Genomic DNA, 21,839 nt, shown 5'->3' on the forward strand with positions numbered 1-21,839 from the left:
ACCCTTTGTTAAATTTAGAATGCGGGCGTGGGTGCCTTTTGTCTCTCTGCGGCGGGAGCTCTCACAGCCGGCGCAGTGCACAAGGTACCCACGTGGGGACCACCAACGTCTGGGTCGACCCCAGCCCACTGAGTTGTCCAGCTCCCGACCCTCGGCTCGTGCCAAGGCGCTCGCAGCCGCGGTTCTTACACGACAACTCTATTTTTCTGCGCACCTCTTTGCACAGTGGTGCAAAACCAAACGCGCTGATCTGCCAGCCCTTTTTGACTTACGTAGCCCACCTCTGGTTCCTACACTGCGTAAATCCCTCACCCCTTCACACACCTCCTACATTCGCTACATTTTCTTCCCCCTTAAGATTGTGACCTGTGAAGCTCTATGCGGGGCGGGGAATCCTCCTTCCTCTTCTCGCTTTCCAAATCCACTTGGCTGCTCTCCTCATGGCACGCACTCGTCAAAACTCAATTTCCTCTGTCTTCTCCATCCTTTTAACCAAAGCAATTCGGCAATAGAGAGCAGGTCATGAGAAGATATTGATAGTAATTTCAGGTCCATCAGTCACATCAACCTCGAGATTCCAGAAGCCCCGCCTATTAATCTTTCAATATCTTCTATACCGGCAACAACCTTTAGCCTATTAACCGTTATGAACTCTCATTTACCTCGCATCATGACTAGCATAATCTGGTGGGGCACAAGTCTAAAGTGCGCCTACATCGCCAGAGCATCCAACTCCGCATTAAGGCCACCAACATTTTTATAACCTGGTCCGATTGACATCCCTGCCTGAACCTTTGCTAGATATCAACTCGGCCCCGGGCTACTCACTTGTTGGAACTGGGCCCCATACACTGCCCCCAACTCCAACGCTCGGCCGCTTAATCTGCTCCTGCCATCCCTTATATTGGTCGTCCGTCCAACTCCGCGCCAGCCGGTCGACACTCGGCCTGCTCCGCCTTGGTGGTCCCTCTGTTGTCCCACCCTCCCATCTTACAACAAGGGTCATCATCACTAATATTATACAATACTTTAATTCCATCTACTTCTTTAAACAATCATCTTTCTTCTTCTGACGCCTAGAGATCATCAAAGTGACTTAAACTACTACGGAGAGAGGGCACCCAGAGCACGACTTAAACTTACAACAGTATCGGTGGGCTCGCGGGAGGCCGCTGGGATGTCCCAGTACGTCCTCTCCCCTGGAGTTTTAAATAAGATGATCATATAATATCAACCACAGGCTAGTGTTTATGACAGTTATAAAGGGAATGGTTGGCTTAATCCTATAATTACACACCAGAGTTGCTGCTGTGCTTTGATATGTGGTATCATCCGCGAACCCTCTTCTCTTCTATGGTGCCTGATCGGACAAACAACATTGAACAAGCAAACACATCTCGCTTTCATGCATTTCAGCAGCATCCTACCTATAAACACAGTCCAAGCTCCATTCTGCCACCCTAACCGGCTCTGCGCAGCAGCCAACGGGCTCCTTTGTCTCCACATATATCATTCCATAGGCTCATTCTAAGAGCTTGGGTGAAAGTGAACATTACACCCATGCCCATCCCTGCTCACCCGAAGCCCATATACAGTACTCCTTCCTCTATTCCTGTTTTGATTGCTGAAACTATGAACGCCCACCACAGACCGCTGTCTCCTCTCCCACGATGGCTTCCCTGCTGCTGTGTCAGAAATACTCAAACCGAGCTACTCACACGATACCACCCGCGTCGAAAAATAATTATCACGTACCTGTTCTTCCAATCAGAGTATGCCATTCACCTCCAGTCCAAGTTTTAGTACTTTCTCCAGCGACTGACTCCCTTCATTCTGACAACTTTCCTTACCCCATCTGGTCTCTCCATCCTTTTGTAGTTTTTAAATTTCGCATCTTCTCTCTACTTCACCTCTTTACTGCGTCCCTTTAACACCCACGAGGCGCGCACCAACCCCGGCAACAAAAAACGATCACCTCTAATGCGACGCCGCTTCAACAAGTTACTCATGTACTTTTTTCCCCCCCTATTCTCTCTTCTCATCTCAGCTCCCCCGCTTTTCCCTATCTCATCCAGTCGAGTCTCTCCTGGTTGTTAGGATAAACTGGTCCCTAAAATTCCAATTGGAGAGCTGTTGAAAAAAACAAAAAAAAAAAGACTAATGGCAACTTGTCTCAGTGTCTATGTTGTACTAAAAGTTAATTTAAAGGTGAACTACTGGAGACCGTTGAACATATTGAAGGGGAACTATTGCAAAAATAAAAAATTAATATAAGCTTCCTTATACTGAAGTAAGAAACTTACTAAATACAGTCAATTAAAAATTCTGCATCGTTTCTGAAATAATCAAGTTTTAAATATTCCTCTCTCAGCATCTCTTTCACTTCATTCTGTCTTCATGCAGCAGTTGGGTGTCGGATGAATGATCCAATTCCAATATATCTTATAGGGGGCTCCCATTCCTAGCAGATGTATTAGCGCTCACTCAAATAACTGATTAGAGTACAAACAAAATAACTGCCTTTTACACAAATTCTTCAAGTAGAGAGACAGGATTTCCGGTAGTTTTAATAGAGGGAGCTCTAATACATCTTCTAGGAAAAAGGAGCCCCCCCCCATAAGGTATATTGGATCATTCATCTGACACCCAATGCCTGAATGAAGACAGAATGAGATGCTGAGAGAGGAATAGTGATGATAAACTTGATTATTTCAGAAACGGTACAGAATTTTAAATTAACTGTATTTAGAAAATTTCTTATTTCAGTATGCTGAAGCTTATATTAAATTTTCATTTTCACCAACTGGAAAAATAAGTAATTTGTTCAAGGGGAGATGTGATTTTGTGGGTGTGTTACCATCAATAAACACTATGTATTTTAACCATTTGGTTATAGAAGTTCTGCTTTGTGGGAGTCTTCTTCTTCTTAGATCCCATATGTTCCACTGAAACCCAAAACTTGAACTGGGAGATCCAGCCATTCTAGGGGCGGGGAACAGCTTTTCTATTTGCTGACGAAGCTGAACCGTGTTCTTGAATAATGAATAGTCAGAGCCAAATTTACTATTTAAAACAAAGTTTGATGTAAAAGTTACCTTGGGAATCTATGTACCCACTATTATCTATAAATGTGAATAATAGATAAGGAATGGCCTGTATATACAATAAGCTGTTTGTTCTCTGCTCCTGAGTACACACAGAAGTTCTACTCTTTATATTGTACACTACTTGGTCACTGGTTAGTCTATGGGTATATTTATCAAAGAGTGAAGTTAGAGATCAACACGGTCTGCTAGAGGAAAATACCGCCTCTCTCCATTCATTTCTATGGGGTTTTTAAAGGTGTATTTATCAAAGGGTGAAATTGAAAATTTACCATTTCATAAATACGCCTTTAAAAATCCCATAGAAATGAATGGAGAGAGGCGGTATTTCACACTAGTGGACTGTGGTGATCTCTAACTTCACTCTTTGATAAATATACCTGCACAGCTCAAAACCATTCATGCCAGCTGAATAACATCTGGGTGTTTACTATACCCTGCAGGAGCGCAACTGACTGTTACATGGGCATAACACATTTTGAGCAGAAGTGCTTGTCGTGGCATGGGGAGGACCTGTACATCATATTTGCAATAAAACTGAAGAGTCCTGTGCAGACTTCAATGTTCTATAAGGATATATGCACTTCCTGTATTGTTATTTATACTGTACATACAGAGACCTAGACTAAAACACCATTTTTTTTTAAAGAGACAGTACTTAGACTATCGAATGGTCGAACAATTTTTAGAATTTTGTTAGTATAGAACGGAAAAAACAAGGACAAACTTTTAAATCGTTAACTTTATTAAGAAATAACTAACCGAAACTCCACTTGCGCTCGCTCCTCTTCAGAAAAGGCAATCCGGTGATCCATTGTGCGGTGCTCGATTTCTCCTCCCTGCTTTCCTTATAGGAGATAGCTAGGGAGGAGAAATCGAGCGCCGCATGATGGATTGTGGCCGTGTCGCCTTTTCTGAAGAGGAGCTCAATCGCAGTTTGGGTAAGTTATTTTTGAATACTAAATACTTAGCGATTTAAAAGTTTAATATGTGTCTTTGTGTTTTTTTTTCGTTCTATACTAACCAATTTTTTATTGTTTTAAAAAATTGATGTTACTGATCCTTTAAGCTTTTGCAGTTTTGCATGGGTCAAACAACAGGAGGCACAAAAAGTTACACATTCAAGATATATGCATGAATTAAAAAACTGCCAACATCATGAAATCTAAAACAGTTAAAGTGAAAAATTAACCAGGACACTCTGAGACATTGTACACGGTCATATGGTATATGGCCCTTTAAGCAGAGAGAATGGCAAGGTGCAAATTCCCTCAAAACCTCAATGTGTACTACTTTCAAATATAAAATAAATATGCTTCTGCTCATGTAATGCTCGTCAGTATATCATTTTTATCCACTGCTTAGGTCTAAGTCTTCTGCTACTCCTTATTTAAAACAACCTCCATATGCCTTGTATGAAGCCAGACTGATTGTAATGAATACCAGTTCAGGCTGCACAATGTGTCTGACAATGTACTGGGTTCAGTCGACCGTAGATATATCAGTTTCATTCAGGAATTCCCTAGAAAGACTTGAGGTTGGATACAACTTCTATCTGCACTTTAACTTATATCTTTCATTGACCATTTTGAGCTAAAAAATCCTTAATCCTTAACTTTTGCAGCTGTTAAAAAAACAAAAACTCTTCCATGTGTATGAGATCAACGCCATGCAAGAGAAGAGATTCCTTGGACTGCATACTTACAAGCAACGTCAATCACCTGCCTTTACCCAAAGTTCTAGAATAACACATTTTTCCCCAAAGGATTACTTATTATCTGAGAATGAACAGAGAACAATCAACATGGTCATATCTCTTTTGTTCTGCCTGAACAGCCTTCCCCTAACAGTATAACCCTCCACCTCATTTCTAAACCACCATTCTTCTTGTGGTCAACATCATATCAAACAGTAGTGCTTCAGATATGTGAAAATCCAGAAATAAGACTGACTATTCAAGTGGATGGGGTTGAGCCCCCTCCCCCAAGGGTAGCAGGTGAAAATAGCAGCTTTAAACTAGAGTGTGGAAACAAATCTGCACTGAATGGTATAACCCATTGGCCTGTGCAATACAGGGGTTCCCTTGGGTGGAAGAAAATACTCCACATTTCACCAACTATTCACTATGGGACCCAAAATTCAGTACAGAAAGGCAACAGTTCTCCACATCCATTCCATTAATTGCCAATCTCCAGCACTCCCCCATCCCAAAGCAATGGTTTCTAATGTGTCCTTGGAGAAAATGAATCCCAGCACAAGCAGGCGTTGGCATGGGAAAAGGAGGGATGCATCGGTCAACTTCTCCCTCAAATCACCATAATTCGGACCTCGTCATTTTAGTCAGCACGGTAGAAAAAGGGGATGCGTGGATTCTGCAGCATGGCACCAGGCCATTCCTGGGGATTCTGTATCTCATGCATAATTTGTTTAGTGGTTGGGTCTTCTGATCCAGGGGTTTAGTCGTTCCTGAGGAGCTGCCAAATGAGGCAATGACTGTACTTCCCGTCTCCCATCCTCTTCTAAGCAGACTTCCTCCAGAGCTACAATGAGGCAAAATGTGATTAGATAAATAATGTAGGAATAGGAGTTAGGATAAGCGAGATAGAAGCAATATCCCTCTACAGTACTAGAGCTCACTCTCTGTTGTCCCCTGGCTAAACAGAAACCTCTGTTGCCCCTGGCTTACCTCCATTCTCTTTTCCTTCAAGTTCCATAGGGTTTTCTGCTGGGAACTCTTCTGACCCTGTCTGGGGACCCTGGGTTGCTTCCATGGACCTCCTGTACCATTCATTGTGCTCAGTTACCAGTCACATGACCAAAACTTGCAATTCCAGCAGATTAGCCTACAAATCAGAAAGATTGCATTATTCAACTATTTGTCCTGAGGAAAATGGACTCTCACATGTATCTTCTCAGACACTGCTAGCGTAACACCCACCTTCATCTCCTCTTTGTCCTGAGCCAGTCAGCTAATGTACTCCTCCATTTCCTTGTGACGCTGCTTCAGTATGGCTCTCTGGTTCTGATAAAGTGCAATGTATTCACCTACAGAATGCACAAATGTTAGTTTTAGTTGAGCCCATCAATTACTGAAGCGCTATCAGGTAGGACCTAACATCATTACAGGCTTAGCAATAATTTTATTTCTATACAACCATCAATTAGCACTAGAATTTACCAATAGTGTGTTTCTCCTGACAGCTGAATACAACGATGCTCCAGCTCTTCTACATGCTCCTTCAGCTCCACTCTCTTGCATCAAGTCTGTAAACCGAAGATAAAAGAAGAATATGGTCAGCAAGCAGATTATAACAAATGCTACAAAAAAGACCAAAAGCCAACTAGTGCACAGGGTGTCTGCTTTATTGTGTGGGAACTTCAGGTCATCAAACAAGTTAGCTGCATAGGTAACAAAACACATAAAACTGTGATGTACACATGACAATATATGTTCAACTGGCTCTGCAATGAATATTGTTATGCAACAGAATATTATGTATATCAAAAGCACATGGTCATTTGTACATATTCAGCTCTTGGATGAAGAAAATCTTACTGCACCATACTCCGTATACAGTCACCATACAGTGCCAAATGTATTCAGGCGTTAAATAAACCAGCACATGGGGATTTGCATACTGGCTCCAGTTGAATAGAAACCAATGCTACTTAAATCTATAGACCTGAAGGTGCATAATAAGTAGTGGTCCAAACTTATTATACAGCCTCCTACAAACTCCCTGGCAGAACCCTTTGCAGGTTTCACTATGGATACTAACAGGCAGTAGGTAGCTAAATGTGAGTGAACATTGCAGTTCAAGACTGGTAGGCAAAAAAAAAATTCTACTCCGTGACCCCCATTTGATAGCCAGGTCAGAAAGAGAAGTCAAATAAATTAACCCTTTAAGTGCCACAGAACGTAGAATCTACGTTCTGTGGAAAAGTAACTTGAAATGCCACAGAACGTAGATTCTACGTTCTGCAGCACTTCCGGGTTCTGGAGCGGAGGAGCGGCTGTTAGAGCCGCTCGCTCCGTTCCGCATCGATCCCCTGCCCCTAGGCAACGAGCAGAGCAGGGGATCGAGTGGCCCCTGGGGCGCGATCGCCCAGGGGCCCAAAAACAGCAGCAGGCACGTGTAACTTACGTGTCCTGCTGCTGCAGCCTACACCGCGCTGGATATCTCCGCCCCCACAGCACAGGCACACAGAGGACGTCGCAGATCTCTTCCTGAGGCCCTTCCAGATCGCCTGCAACAGTCTCCAGCGATTTTTTTCAGGTTAGTGCAACAATTACACACACAAACACACTTATTACAGTAATACACACTTACACATACATTTTTGGGGATTGGGGGGGTCACTTACACTCACTGCACTTACACACATGTGCACACGCACACACGCGCACATAACATGTAATTTACCATTTGTACACACGCACATACATGGCATTGTGGCTTTTTTTTTTTTTCTTATCGCATCGTTTCTTTTTTTGGCTGAAAAAAATGTTTTATTGCCATTACGAATAGCGTATTCGCTAACCGTACTGTGCAATATCTTTTTTATGTTATTTCGGTGATTATATTGCAATTTTGGGTATTTTGGTGCATTTTTAGCCATTTTATTGAATTTTTAGCCATTTTATTGCATTTTCAGCTCTGCGTATGTTGTGTTCACTTGTTTCTAGCCGTATAACCTGTTTGGCCCAGCTAAAATATTCAAACTGTGATTCTGACGGCCGATAACACTAGTCTGGAAAAAAAACATCGATTTTTGTGGTTTTATTGGATTTTTTTGCATTTCACTCTTTACTGCCTTATTTTGTTTTGCCTTGTAAATTTTATTTACTATATATCCATTTGGGGGTCTCTGTGCGCCACATAGTTTGGTATATCTATGCATATTGGGCATCAAAGTGTTCAGTAGACCCCTGGCGTTCATATTTAGGATGTTTTATGCTGATATGTTACGAAATGTGGGGCATATAATGGGGTAAAATTCAAGCTTTGTGACGATTTTCAGAAATTTCAAAAAAACCGTTATGTTCAGCATTGCTTTGCAGTTTGGCAGTTTACAGTAGAAACATTTATTTACCCATATTGTATTCGTCAGAATGTGTACTTTCTGAAAATATATGGTTTTCTGGGGTCTCTGTACTGTTAGGGGGGTCTAATGTCGCATAATACACACTCCAGGTGCTCAAATTGAAGCAGCCAGAGCGTCAGCCGTGAAAATGTATATACACTATTGTCATTTGGGGGTCTCTGTGCGCCACATAGTTTGGTATATCTATGCATATTGGGCATCAAAGTGTTCAGTAGACCCCTGGCGTTCATATTTAGGATGTTTTATGCTGATACGTTACGAAATGTGGGGCATATAATGGGGTAAAATTCAAGCTTTGGGACGATTTTCCGAAATTTGATAAAAAACGTTATGTTCAGCATTGCTTTGCAGTTTGGCAGTTTGCAGTAGAAACACTTATTTACCCATATTGGATTCGTCAGAATGTGTACTTTCTGAAAATATATGGTTTTCTGGGGTCTCTGTACTGTTAGGTGGGCTAATGTCGCATAATACACACACCGGGTGGTTATATTGCAGCAGCCAGCGCGTCAGCCGTGAAAATGTCTATACATATTGTCATTTGGGGGTCTCTGTGCGCCACATAGTTTGGTATATCTATGCACATTGGGTATCAAACTGTTTAGTAGACCCATATGTTTATATTTAGGATGCTTTATGCTGGTAATGATACATGGACAATACGATGCTGGAAAGTTGAAGCTTTGAGGCAATTTCCAGATATTTCACCAAAACCGACAACTTTGGGAAAGCCTTGCGACTCAGTAGTTTGGAGCAATAAGGCATGGGTACCCATTTTAGATTCTGTAGAATGTGTACTTTCCAAAAATGTATGGGTTTGGGGGGTAAACATATATTTCTGTTTTTTACCCCACAAAAATGCAGTCAATTTGTTGATCTTTCATTAGCTGAAGTTACCCACGGGACTGTTTGCATGCGCTAACTTCATTTTGGGGCCTCTAAATGCCAGATACTTTGGTAAACCTATGAACAATGGCCACCAAACTGTTTGGAGGAACCCTGGCAATCATATTTAGGGTGCTTTTTCTTGGTGCGTAACGATACATGGGTGATATGGTGCTGGGAAGTTGAAGCTTTGAGGCAATTTTCAGATATTTCACCAAAACCGACAACTTTGGGAAAGCCTTGCGACTCAGTAGTTTGGAGCAGAAAGGCATAGGTACCCATTTTAGATTCGGTAGAATGTGTACTTTCCAAAAATATATGGGTTTTGGGGGGTAAACATATATTTCTGTGTTTTTACCCCACAAAAATGCAGTCAATGTGTTGATTTTTCATTAGCTGACGTTACCCACGGGACTGTTTGTATGCGCTAACATCATTTTGGGGCCTCTAAATGCCAGATGCTTTGGTATACTTATGAACAATGGCCACCAAAATGTTCAGAGGAACCCTGGCAATCATATTTAGGGTGCTTTTTCTTAGTACGTAATGACACATGGGTGATATGGTGCTGGGAAGTTGAAGCTTTGAGGCAATTTTCAGATATTTCACCAAAACCGACAACTTTGGGAAAGCCTTGCGACTCAGTAGTTTGGAGCAGAAAGGCATGGGTACCCATTTTAGATTCAGTAGAATGTGTACTTTCCAAAAATATATGGGTTTGGGGGGTAAACATATATTTCTGTGTTTTTACCCCACAAAAAAATGCAGTCAATGTGTTGATTTCTCAGTAGCTGAAGTAAAGTCCTGAACAATTTGGATGTGCTAACTACATATTGGTGTCTCTAAATGCCAGATACTTTGGTAAACCTATGCATAATGGGTATCAAATTGTTCAGTGGACCCCTGGCAATCATATTTCAGGTGCTTTTTCTTGGTACCTAATATAGTTTGTGATATGCGGAGCAGCAAAATAAAACCTTTGAAATGATTTTTCAGAATTTTGAATTTTTTGTTGAAAAACCGCTATGTTCAGACAAGCTTTTATGTTTGGTAGTTGGGAGTAGAGAGACATAGTTACCCATTTTGTAATCGGCAGAATGTGTACTTTTCAAAAATGTATGGTTTTCTGGGGTAAACCTACGGTTTCAGGATTTTTTGCCTTGGAATCTAAAGCATGCCGTTTTCTGCCTTAGTGCTTTCAAAATTCGGTAATATACTGCCGGGAGTTTTTGCTGTACAGAAATCCTAAATCTCCCTAAAACTATACATATCTGGTATTGGCACGTTCGAGAGACATAAGGCTTTCCAAATCAGTTGGATTTTCATCCGTAAAATGAAATATTTTTCTGGTATAAATTGATATACGATGAAAAATGGTAATTTTTCATTTTTTTTTGGTATTTAGCACTATAAATTTTTTGCACAGGTGGAAATACATGAAAACTCAGGCAGATTTAGAAAGCTCAGTTTCTACCGAAAAAAACAATGTATAGTTTTCCTAGGTAAACTATAGGTTTCCCCTCAGAAAATGCCCCTAAAGTGAGAGAGCACAAAATGTTTCAAAAACGGCTGGCATTTCGCGTAACCAAAATGTGAAATTCTGCTGGCACTTAAAGGGTTAAAACTGAAGGACGAACACAGTAGCAGTTCCATGCATAAATAACCATAGAATTCACAGCAGGATGGCAAGGTGCAATTTCATGTATAAATACCCCCCAGAAGGATGGCAAGGGGCAATGCCATGTATAAATACTCCCAGAACCCACAGCAGGATGGCAAGGGGCAAATCCATGTATAAATACCCCAGAACCCACAGCAGGATGGCAAGGAGCAATTCCATGTATAGATAGCCCCCAGAACACGCAGCACAATGGCAAGGGGCAATTCCATGTATAAATACCCCCAGAATCCATAGCAGGATGGCAAGGGGCAAATGCATGTATAGATAACCCCCCCCCGAAGAACCCACAGCAGTATGGCAAGGGGCAATTCCATGTATAGATACCCCCCAGAACCCACAGCAGGATGGCAAGGGGCAATTGCATGTATTAATTACCCCCAGAAGGATGGCATGGGGCAAATCCATTTAAAAATACCCCCCCAGAACCCACAGCAAGATGGCAAATGCATGTATAGATACCCCCCCCAAGAACCCACAGCAGGATGGCAAGGGGCAATACCATGTATAAATACCCCCAGAACCCATAGCAGGATGGCAAGGGGCACATTCATGTAAAAATACCTCCCAGAACCCACAGCAAGATGGCAAGGGGCAAATGCATATATAGATACCCACACCCCCCCAAGAACCCACAGCAGTATGGCAAGGGGCAATACCATGTATAGATACCCCAGAACCCTAAAGCAGGATGGCAAGGGGCAATTGCATGTATTAATACCCCTAAAAGGATGGCATGGGGCAATGCCATGTACAAATACCCCCAGAACCCACAGCAGGGTGGCAAGGGGCAAATCCATGTAAAAATACCCTCCTCCAGGAACCCACAGCAGGATGGCAAGTGGCAAATCCATGTATAGATACTCCCCAGAACCCACAGCAGGATGGCAAGGGGCAATTGCATGTATTAATACCAACCATGGCAATGCCATGGGGCAATGACATGTACAAATACCCCCAGCAAAATGGCAAGGGGCAAATGCATGTAAAAATACCCCCCCCCCCCCAAGAACCCACAGCAGTATGGCAAGGGGCAATTCCATGTATAGATACCCCCCAGAACCCACAGCAGTATGGCAAGGGGCAATACCATGTATAGATACCCCCAGAACCCTAAAGCAGGATGGCAAGGGGCAATTGCATGTATTAATACCCCTAAAAGGATGGCATGGGGCAATGCCATGTACAAATACCCCCAGAACCCACAGCAGGGTGGCATGGGGCAATTCCATTTATAGATAGCCCCCAGAACCCACAGCAAATGGCAATTTCATGTATTAATACCCCCAAAAAGGATGGCAAGGGGCAATTCCATACATAAATACCTCCCAGAACCCACAGCAGGATGGCAAGGGGCAAATGCATGTATAGATACCCCCCAGAACCCACAGCAAGATGGTAAGGGATAATTGCATGTATTAATACCCCCAAAATGATGGCAAGGGGCAATGCCATGTAGAAATACCCCCAGAACCCACAGCAGGATGGCATGGAGCAAATCCATGTAAAAATACCAGCCCAGAACCCATGGCAGGACGGCAAGGGGCTATTCCATGTATAGATACCCCCTAGAAGGATGGCATAGGGCAATTCCATATATATATACCTCCCAGAACCCACAGCAGGATGGCAAGGGACAAATCCATGTATAGATACCCCCAGGCCAGAAACCACAGCAGGAAAAGAGACAAGCAGATGAACACATTGACGCACTCTCACCTAGATTCAGTGAAGGTGTCTGGTGGATTCCTGGAGAGCCTGGGGCCGGGCAGCGTCATGATGTGCGAGTGTGACAGCTGGGTACAACAAGCGCCGACATCAGGAGGATTTGCTGAACTTGAGCAGCAGCTACAGACCAGCGAGGCACCTGCGTGTGACGCACCACTCTACTCCTCTTCCGGCTCCCTCTCTGCAGACTGAGGCAGTCGCAGGCAGGGCTTGCTTTCCTCCTCTGGCCGTTTCCACTTCACCGGGTTGAGGGGGGTGCGAAATGTAAGTGGATCGGCCAGGGGAGGGAGCCAGCACCAAGTACTTATTTAATAAATAAATAAAGGCAAAAAAATGACAAGTCAGCCATGGGCCCTCAAAATAAGTGTGCCCTGGGCAGCGGCCTACTTATTAAAGCAGCCCTGCCCCTGGAGCCAGCACCCCCTCTGAAAGCAGCATCAGTAGTTTGATCAGTAGAAAAGCTCCGTTGTTGTTTCACAGTAGCTCCTCTCCTTCTGCAGCTCCCCCTCCCCTTTCACTAACCATGTGGAAATAAAGGTGGACTGAACTTTCCTGACACATATAAGTCTGTATGCGAGTAGTGAGACGCGTGAGTGTAGCTGCTCCAGTTTGATTTTGCTGCTTATCTGATACTCACGTGTCTCACTACTCGCATACAGACTTATATGTGGCAGGAAAGTTCAGTCCACCTTTATTTCCACATGGTTAGTGAAAGGGGAGGGGGAGCTGCAGCTACTGTGAAACAACAACACGGCTTTTCTACTGATCAAACTACTGATGCTGCTTTCAGAGGGGAGAGAGAAGGAGTTCTTTCCCTCATACGCTGAGAACCATAATTAGTGTAAGTCACAGGTTCTAATCATCACTTGTACAGTTCCCACACACAGAGACAGCTTCCCATATTAGGCCAGCAAAACACTAGCACGCCGCAGCCCCACCAATGAGCGTGTCCCTGGGCGGAGCTTAACTTGTATCATAGCGGCTCCCGCTAAAAAGCAGGAGAGTATGTTGGTGCCCAGGCAATACAAAATTGACCCGCATGTCCCGGTGGTTCTATTGAATCCCCCTCCCGCACACAGTCCTGCAGTGCCGGGGAATTCATGGCAGCGCTGGGGCAGGAACCTGTGCCCTGGTGCAGCAGCCAGACTCAGCCCTTGTTGGATTCACTGCGGGTAGCCAATGAGAATTTAGGGTACTAGTCCCGTTATCTCTGTCCAATCAGAAGCTGGAGTACGTGTGACGTGTGACTCTACTGTTAGTGACATGAAAGAATCCTGTCCCGCTGTCAAACTCTATGGTACAGGTGTAACTAAGGGAGACCGTTATTAGCTCAGGCTGTAATCTCAGCACGTTCCCAATGTAATGGTAAAGCAGTGATTAGTAAGTAACTGCACGTCACGCTGCTGCTTTGGAATTTCTTACGCGATGGAGTTATGAGGAAAACGTGATGCGGCTGCTGCCTACATCCATCTTCAGTAGCCGAGACGAGCAGCTGAGGAACATGTGGAAATGTCCCCGAGCCATCGCGCCGAATGACAGGAAGTAGGTCTCAATCATTTCACTAATTGCACTTGTTGCGCTGAGTTAGTCTGGTAGGGTATCGGCAATAGATGCAGACACTGGCAGTGGCCTCACTACTTCCCCAGGGGACTCCCAGACAAGATGGTGTGAGCTGCAGGAAGGGGGGAAGCCTGAGGGAAACACAACTCTAGACCCAGGGCTCAAATGTATTTACTAAGAGACTTCCTGGGAACTTTCTGCTGAGATGCCGGGAGTGTGAGCCGTGGCTTGGAAGGGGGGTATGTACCTGCTGATTAACAGTGTGCAGCCTGGATTAGAAATATCCAAGTATTTCAACTGTAGAGAATCACACACACATAGCCCTGGTCACATGCTCCATGGTCACATGACCCAGATAACTGCCGTTTTTCTGTCAGTTAGGTGAGACGATCAGCCGAAGAACAGGTGATTTCCTCTGCGCTTTTGGACCTGACCTGACACGTCCAAAATTGGAAGAAGGAGATGAAAGAGAGAAGATGACAAAGGTAGGGAACAAGGGGAAAACACTGGGGAGCAAAGAGAGGTCTCTGTGAAAAAAATCATGAAAGCAGACGAGCAGGCAGCAGAGGGAAACAAGTAAGATGCCATTGTAAATGCTCATTACATGCAAATGGTGATCTTGTTAATTAACTCGATTGTATTGAGAGTTTGTTGCAATACAACATATGTTGAAAAAGAATCGTTTTTTCCATTTTCTGCAGTAAATCTTCATTTGTTAGTGAATAGGAGGGTTAGTTTGATAACTAAATACATAAAGCATATAAACCTCAGAGTTCTTGGTTATTGTTATAAGGATAGGTACTGTTACCGATGGGCAATATAAAGCCATTTAATTAGAGAAATGGGAGAATTCAGCAAATAGGCTAATTTTTAATTAAGTATGCCGATACATATGTCCATGGGATGTTGCGTGCAAAGTCTAGTGACAGTTTATAACTGTCAATTTTTAAAAATCTGATTTTCTGCGTTTGAATTTTTTTTTTTTACTTCTTGTTAAATGACTATATTGTCTATTGTGAAAAATCCAGCAAATAGGCACATTTTCAATTATGTATGCTGGTACATATGTCCATGCATTGGTGTTATTTTGGGATGTTGTTATTATGGGATGTTGTGTGCAAAGTCTAGTGACAGTTTATAACTGCCACAGAGCGGCCATATTGAGTAGGTGTGTGAACAGTGTAAGAGAGACTGGCAAATAAAATTGTTTCAGCTAGTTTGGATCCATGCCCTCAAACCTTGCTAAAAGAGATAGGAAATATAAGGTTTTGTAAGAAGAGCAATATATTTTGAAAACCTCTAGAAGATATGAATGGGCAGGGGTGTGAAGCAAGTATGTTGCAATTTTAAAAAACTGATTTTATGCGTTTGGTAAGTTTTTTTTTGCTTCTTGTTAAATAACTATATTGTCTATTGTGAAAAATCCAGCAAATAGGCACATTTTCAATTATGTTTGCTGGTACATATGTCCATGCATTGTTGTTATTATGGGATGTTGTTATTATGGGATGTTGTGTGCAAAGTCTAGTGACAGTTTATAACTGTCAATTTTTAATAATCTGATCTTATGCGTTTGAAATCTTTTTTTTTTTTTGCTTTTTGTAAAATAACTATATTGTCTATTGTAAAAAATCCAGCAAATAGGCACATTTTTAATTATGTATGCTGGTACATTTGTCCATGCATTGTTGTTATTATGGGATGTTGTTATTATGGGAAGTTGTGTGCAACGTCTAGTGACAGTTTATAACTGTCAATTTTTAAAAATCTGATCTTATGCGTTTGAAATCTTTTTTTTTTTTGCTTTTTGTAAAACAACTATATTGTCTATTGTAAAAAATCCAGCAAATAGGCACATTTTTAATTATGTATGCTGGTACATATGTCCATGCATTGTTGTTATTATGGGATGTTGTTATTATGGGATGTTGTGTGCAAAGTCTAGTGAAAGTTTATAACTGTCAATTTTTAAAAATCTGATTTGATGCGTTTGGTAAAAAAATGTTTTGCTTCTTGTCAAATAACTATATTGTCTATTGTAAAAAATCCAGCAAATAGGCACATTTTCAATTATGTATGCTGCTAGGTATGTCCATGCATTGTTATTATGGGATGTTGTATGCAAAGTTCAGTAATAGTTTATAACACAGAGCTGCCAAATTAGGCAGGTGAGTGAAGAGTGTAAAATAATCTGGCAAGCAAAATTTTTTTAATGCCTAATTTGTAGGGATGCACCGAATCCAGGATTCGGTTCGGGATTTGGCCAGGATTCGGCCTTTTTCAGCAGGATTCGAATTCGGCCACATCCTTCTGCCTGGCTGAACCAAATCCGAATCCCAATTTGCATATGCAAATTAGGGACGGGGAGGGAAATTGTGTGGCTTTTTGTCACAAAATAAGGAAGTTAAAAAATGTTTTCCCTTTCTCACCCCTAATTTACATATACAAATTAGGATTCTGATTCAGTTCGGTGTTCGGCCAAATCCAAAATAGTGGATTCGGTGCATCCCTACTAATTTGGGCTCAAACCCTTAAACCATAGTCAAAAACGATGGAAAGAAACAGATGAAAACAAAGTAAATAATTTTTAGAAAACCTATAGAACAGGGGTCCCCAACCACCGGTCTTAGACACTCCCGCACTGAGCCGGCGCGTCCAAATTTCCTGTCGACCCCGCCACGACCCCTGCTGACACTGATGCGACCCCACCCCGACCACGCTGGCCCCATCTCCAACCCCATCCATGACCCCACCCACTGGTCTTCGCGGAAAAAAAAAACACTGACCCTGCCGACCCCACCCCTGCCGACCCCATCCCCAACGACCCCATCCCCAACCCCACCCCCCAGGTCCTCGCGAAAATAATAATAAAAAAAACATATTTGCCACCGGTACAAAAAAGTTTGGGGACCCCAGCTATAGAAGATATGAATGTGCAGGGAGTAAATCAAGTAAGCTGCAGTTTTAGAAAGCTGATTTTTTTATCCCATACCTATATCATTATTGAGAATTATATTCTGAGATTTTTTGTTTTCAATAAAAAACATTTTAAGGGCTTTAAATTCAGGGTTATGTTGTTATGGATTGGATTTTATTCTAGATAAGGTGTTTCAATGTATCTGTGTTTTGTTAGTTAGGTGTTTGTTTTAGAATATTTGTTCTCTGTATATTATTTTCTTGTTATTCATAAGTGATAGTGTTTCATTTTAATGTTTTTGTAATTAGTATATTGGACAATTGATTTGTATAGGCCTGTATAGGTAGACAATTGAAATGCTAGTTCCCGAACGGGGTGGGTCCCTTTGCAGTTGATGGCATGATCACCCAAAGAGGTCCTTCATATGTGGTTAGGTAGAGGGCGTGTATGGTGGACCTCTGAGGGAATTCCCTAAGCATCCTCAGTAATTGGATTTTTATTATAGATATGTATATGGTCGTTGATTTGTATTGATTATTGTTTAATTGTTTAATTCATTTGTTGTGGTATTATTGTAATAAGTTTTTTAAATAGATCAGGTTATTAAAGTCAGAGTTGTTTTTCTATGGTTTAATTGTTGTCTCTATCTATAATTTTATTATTAATAAGAAATAGTATTAGGTTTTTATGTTGTTTTGCTACATCTATTGGACAATTGATTTGTAAAGGCCTGTGGATCCCTTTGCAGGGGATGTCATGCTGTAGAGTGTAAATAGATGGATGAATATTTATATCTGTAAAGTATATATATATATATATATATATATATATATATATATATATATATATATATATATATATATATATATATATAGATGGATGAATATGTATATCTATGCATAGTGTATATAGAAGCATGAATATGTATATGTCTATGTAGAATGTATATAGAGGGATGAATATGTATATCTTTGTAAAATGTATATAGATGGATGAATATGTATATCTATGCAGAGTGTATATAGATGGATGAATATTTATATCTGTAGAGTATATATATATATATATATATATATCTATATATATATATATATATATCTGTATATATCTATATATATATATATATATATATATATATCTTCACTAGGGCAGCACCCTGCTGACGTCGTGTTACCTGGGTGCAAGGTAAAAAATGCAAATACTTCAAAAAAGACCAGCAACACCAGGATTTCTGTGTATCAAAGCAAAGTGTATTCAATTATTGCATGAATAGCCGACGTGACGTTTCGGTCCACGCAGGGACCTTCCTCATGCCATGAGGAAGGTCCTGCGTGGACCGAAACGTCACGTCGGCTATTCATGCAATAATTGAATACACTTTGCTTTGATACACAGAAATCCTGGTGTTGCTGGTCTTTTTGAAGCATATTTATATATATATATATATATATATATATATATGTATGTATATATATATATATATATATATATATATATATATATATATATATATATAATCCTCCTCCAAAGAAGCCGGACGACTCAGGACTTATATTGAAGTGATGAATTTATTAGGACACACTAACGTTTCGGCTGTCACACCAGCCTTTGTCAAAGTAATACAATGTTAAAACATTTCCCCATAAATACCCTACCAATGGCGCGAAAAAATCTCCAACCCTCCCACTCTGACGTATATACATGTGATTATATTGACAGACTGCTACCCCCATCTAAAATCTCAATACAAATTCAATCAACAATTATAAATCGTTTAAGCTAGTGAGAACAACCCTGTAAAGTAAAAAAAGTATCAAAAATGCACATCGGCTATAGTATCTCCTACAGGGACCATCCGATACATTGTTGTAGTCAGGACAAGTATCAGCGCCCTGATGATCCATAGTGCCCATCGTGGATAGTGTTACAAATCATTAATAAAACACAGTTAAAATGAATATAAGTGGAAATCTAATGGTCAGCTTGAATCGCTGAATCAGTGTAGGCTTACCGTTATTGAGTGATAAGAACCGCCGTGTCAAAGTGTCAAGCCGTCACCGTGTCAGCGTCATATTTACCCTGCTTAATACCGCTAAGTGCAAAGAGATCTCTCCGATCCTACGGTCCCAATGGGTCCGTGATTAGCTCGATGTCCCAGTGTCTACATATCTCACCCCGTGCGTCCTTTAAAGGAGAAGGAAAGGTTAAAACTAAGTAAGCCTTATCAGAAAGGTCCATCTAAATATACCAGTAAACCCCCAAAGTAATGTTGCTCTGAGTCCCCTGTCAAAAGAAACACTGCATTTCTTTCCTTCTATTGTGTACACATGGGCTTCTGTATCAGACTTCCTGCCTTCGGCTTAAACCTCATTGCCCTGGGCAAGAGCATGCTCAGTTTGCTCCTCTCCCCCCACCCCTCCCTTCTCTACTGTAATCTGAGCCCAGAGCAGGGAGAGACTCAGGCAGGAAGTGATGTCACACCACATTAATACTGCAGCTCCTATTCTAAACAAACAGAGAGTTTCTAGAGCTTTTTACTCAGGTAAGGTAAAACATTCAAGAGAATAAATATATCATTCTAGCTTGCACTATTGCAGCTAATCTATTGGCAATAAAATGCCTCCGTAGCTTTCCTTCTCCTTTAAACAGCCCACACGCAGAATCATTGCGCGCATTGTTAGTGCGTCAACCACAAGCTAGCGTTCAATAGGGTGTCAAGTTCATTCACCCCTCTGGGTCTGTGTCAGCATAATTTACATATTAGATGCAGTAGTCGATCTGTCAATTTGACATCCACAGTCTGTCAGGCGCATTGATATGTATTAATCCACACGGGTCATACGGGACTCCCGTCTCACAATTGTCGTATCATCAGGCACGGAGACACGTAACGATCTTAGGCTTTGGATCGATCAGGATCGTATGTATGATGTTCTCCATGTCCAACGTATCCCAAATCACCCATACAAGTGTATCCCACTCCAACCCCATCGGAAAAGGTCACTAAAAAATAAACACAAAATAATATAAAACACAAAACTACAAAAATATCAAAAACAAAAGACATGACTAATAAATGAACGAAAAATATCCTCTAAAACCCCATATCTCAGGTGAATAGATGTACTCTCAGTATTAAATGCTTGTCATGGCCAGGGTCATATTAAGCACTCCAAGTGGTGCCCTCATAGGGCATGAGGTATGGATTCGCTTTGACACGGCGGTTCTTATCACTCAATAACGGTAAGCCTACACTGATTCAGCGATTCAAGCTGACCATTAGATTTCCACTTATATTCATTTTAACTGTGTTTTATTAATGATTTGTAACACTATCCACGATGGGCACTATGGATCATCAGGGCGCTGATACTTGTCCTGACTACAACAATGTATCGGATGGTCCCTGTAGGAGATACTATAGCGATGTGCATTTTTGATACTTTTTTTACTTTACAGGGTTGTTCTCACTAGCTTAAACGATTTATAATTGTTGATTGAATTTGTATTGAGATTTTAGATGGGGGTAGCAGTCTGTCAATATAATCACATGTATATACGTCAGAGTGATAGGGTTGGAGATTTTTTCGCGCCATTGGTAGGGTATTTATGGGGAAATGTTTTAACATTGTATTACTTTGACAAAGGCTGGTGTGACAGCCGAAACGTTAGTGTGTCCTAATAAATTCATCACTTCAATATAAGTCCTGAGTCGTGCGGCTTCTTTGGAGGAGGATTGTTTGCAGTATTGTGAAGCATGCACCCAGGCCCTGAGTGAACATTTTGTCGTGAGTGCTGGGATTTCGGGGGAGTATATATATATATATATATATATATAGATATAGATATAGATATAGATATAGATATATAGATATATAGATATATATATGTGTATATATGTATATATATATAGATATATATATGTATATAGATATATATATGTGTATATATGTGTGTGTGTGTGTGTGTGTGTGTGTATATATATATATATATATATATATATATATATATATATATATATATATATATATATATATATATATATATAATAGATGGATAAATATGTATATCTATGCATAGTGTATATAGATGGATGAATATGTATATGTCTATGTAGAATGTATATAGACGGATGAATATAGACGGATGAATATGTATATGTCTGTAGAATGTATATAGATCGATGAATATGTATATGTCTATGTAGAATGTATATAGAGGGATGAATATGTATATGTCTATGTAGAATGTATATAGAGGGATGAATATGTATATGTCTATGTAGAATGTATATAGAGGGATGAATATATAAATATGTAAAATGTATATAGATGGATGAGTATGTATATCTATGCAGAGTGTATATAGATCGATGAATATTTATATGTCTATGTAGAATGTATATAGAGGGATGAATATATATATCTATGCAGAGTGTATATAGATCGATGAATATTTATATGTCTATGTAGAATGTATATAGAGGGATGAATATATATATCTATGCAGAGTGTATATAGATCGATGAATATTTATATGTCTATGTAGAATGTATATAGAGGGATGAATATATATATCTATGCAGAGTGTATATAGATGGATGAATAGGTATGTGTCTATGTAGAATGTATATAGATCGATGAATATGTATATGTCTAAGTAGAATGTATATAGAGGGATTAATATATATATCTATGCAGAGTGTATATAGATTGATAAATATGTATAGGTCTATGTCGAATGTATATAGATCAATGAATATGTAAATGTCTATGTAGAATGTATATAGATCGATGAATATGTATATGAATATGTATATGTCTATGTAGAATGTATACAGAGGGATGAATATGTACATGTC

At 40.7% G+C, this 21,839-nt stretch overlaps 1 pseudogene; it reads right to left on the reverse strand.

The window, feature by feature from the left end:
• LOC121397617 overlaps positions 1–13,814 on the reverse strand; it is a 56,530-nt pseudogene extending 42,716 nt beyond the window's left edge.
• Between the last annotated feature and the right edge of the window lie 8,025 nt (positions 13,815–21,839).

The sequence above is a fragment of the Xenopus laevis genome, chromosome 8S, assembly GCF_017654675.1.
Source record: "Xenopus laevis strain J_2021 chromosome 8S, Xenopus_laevis_v10.1, whole genome shotgun sequence".
NCBI lineage: Eukaryota > Metazoa > Chordata > Amphibia > Anura > Pipidae > Xenopus > Xenopus laevis.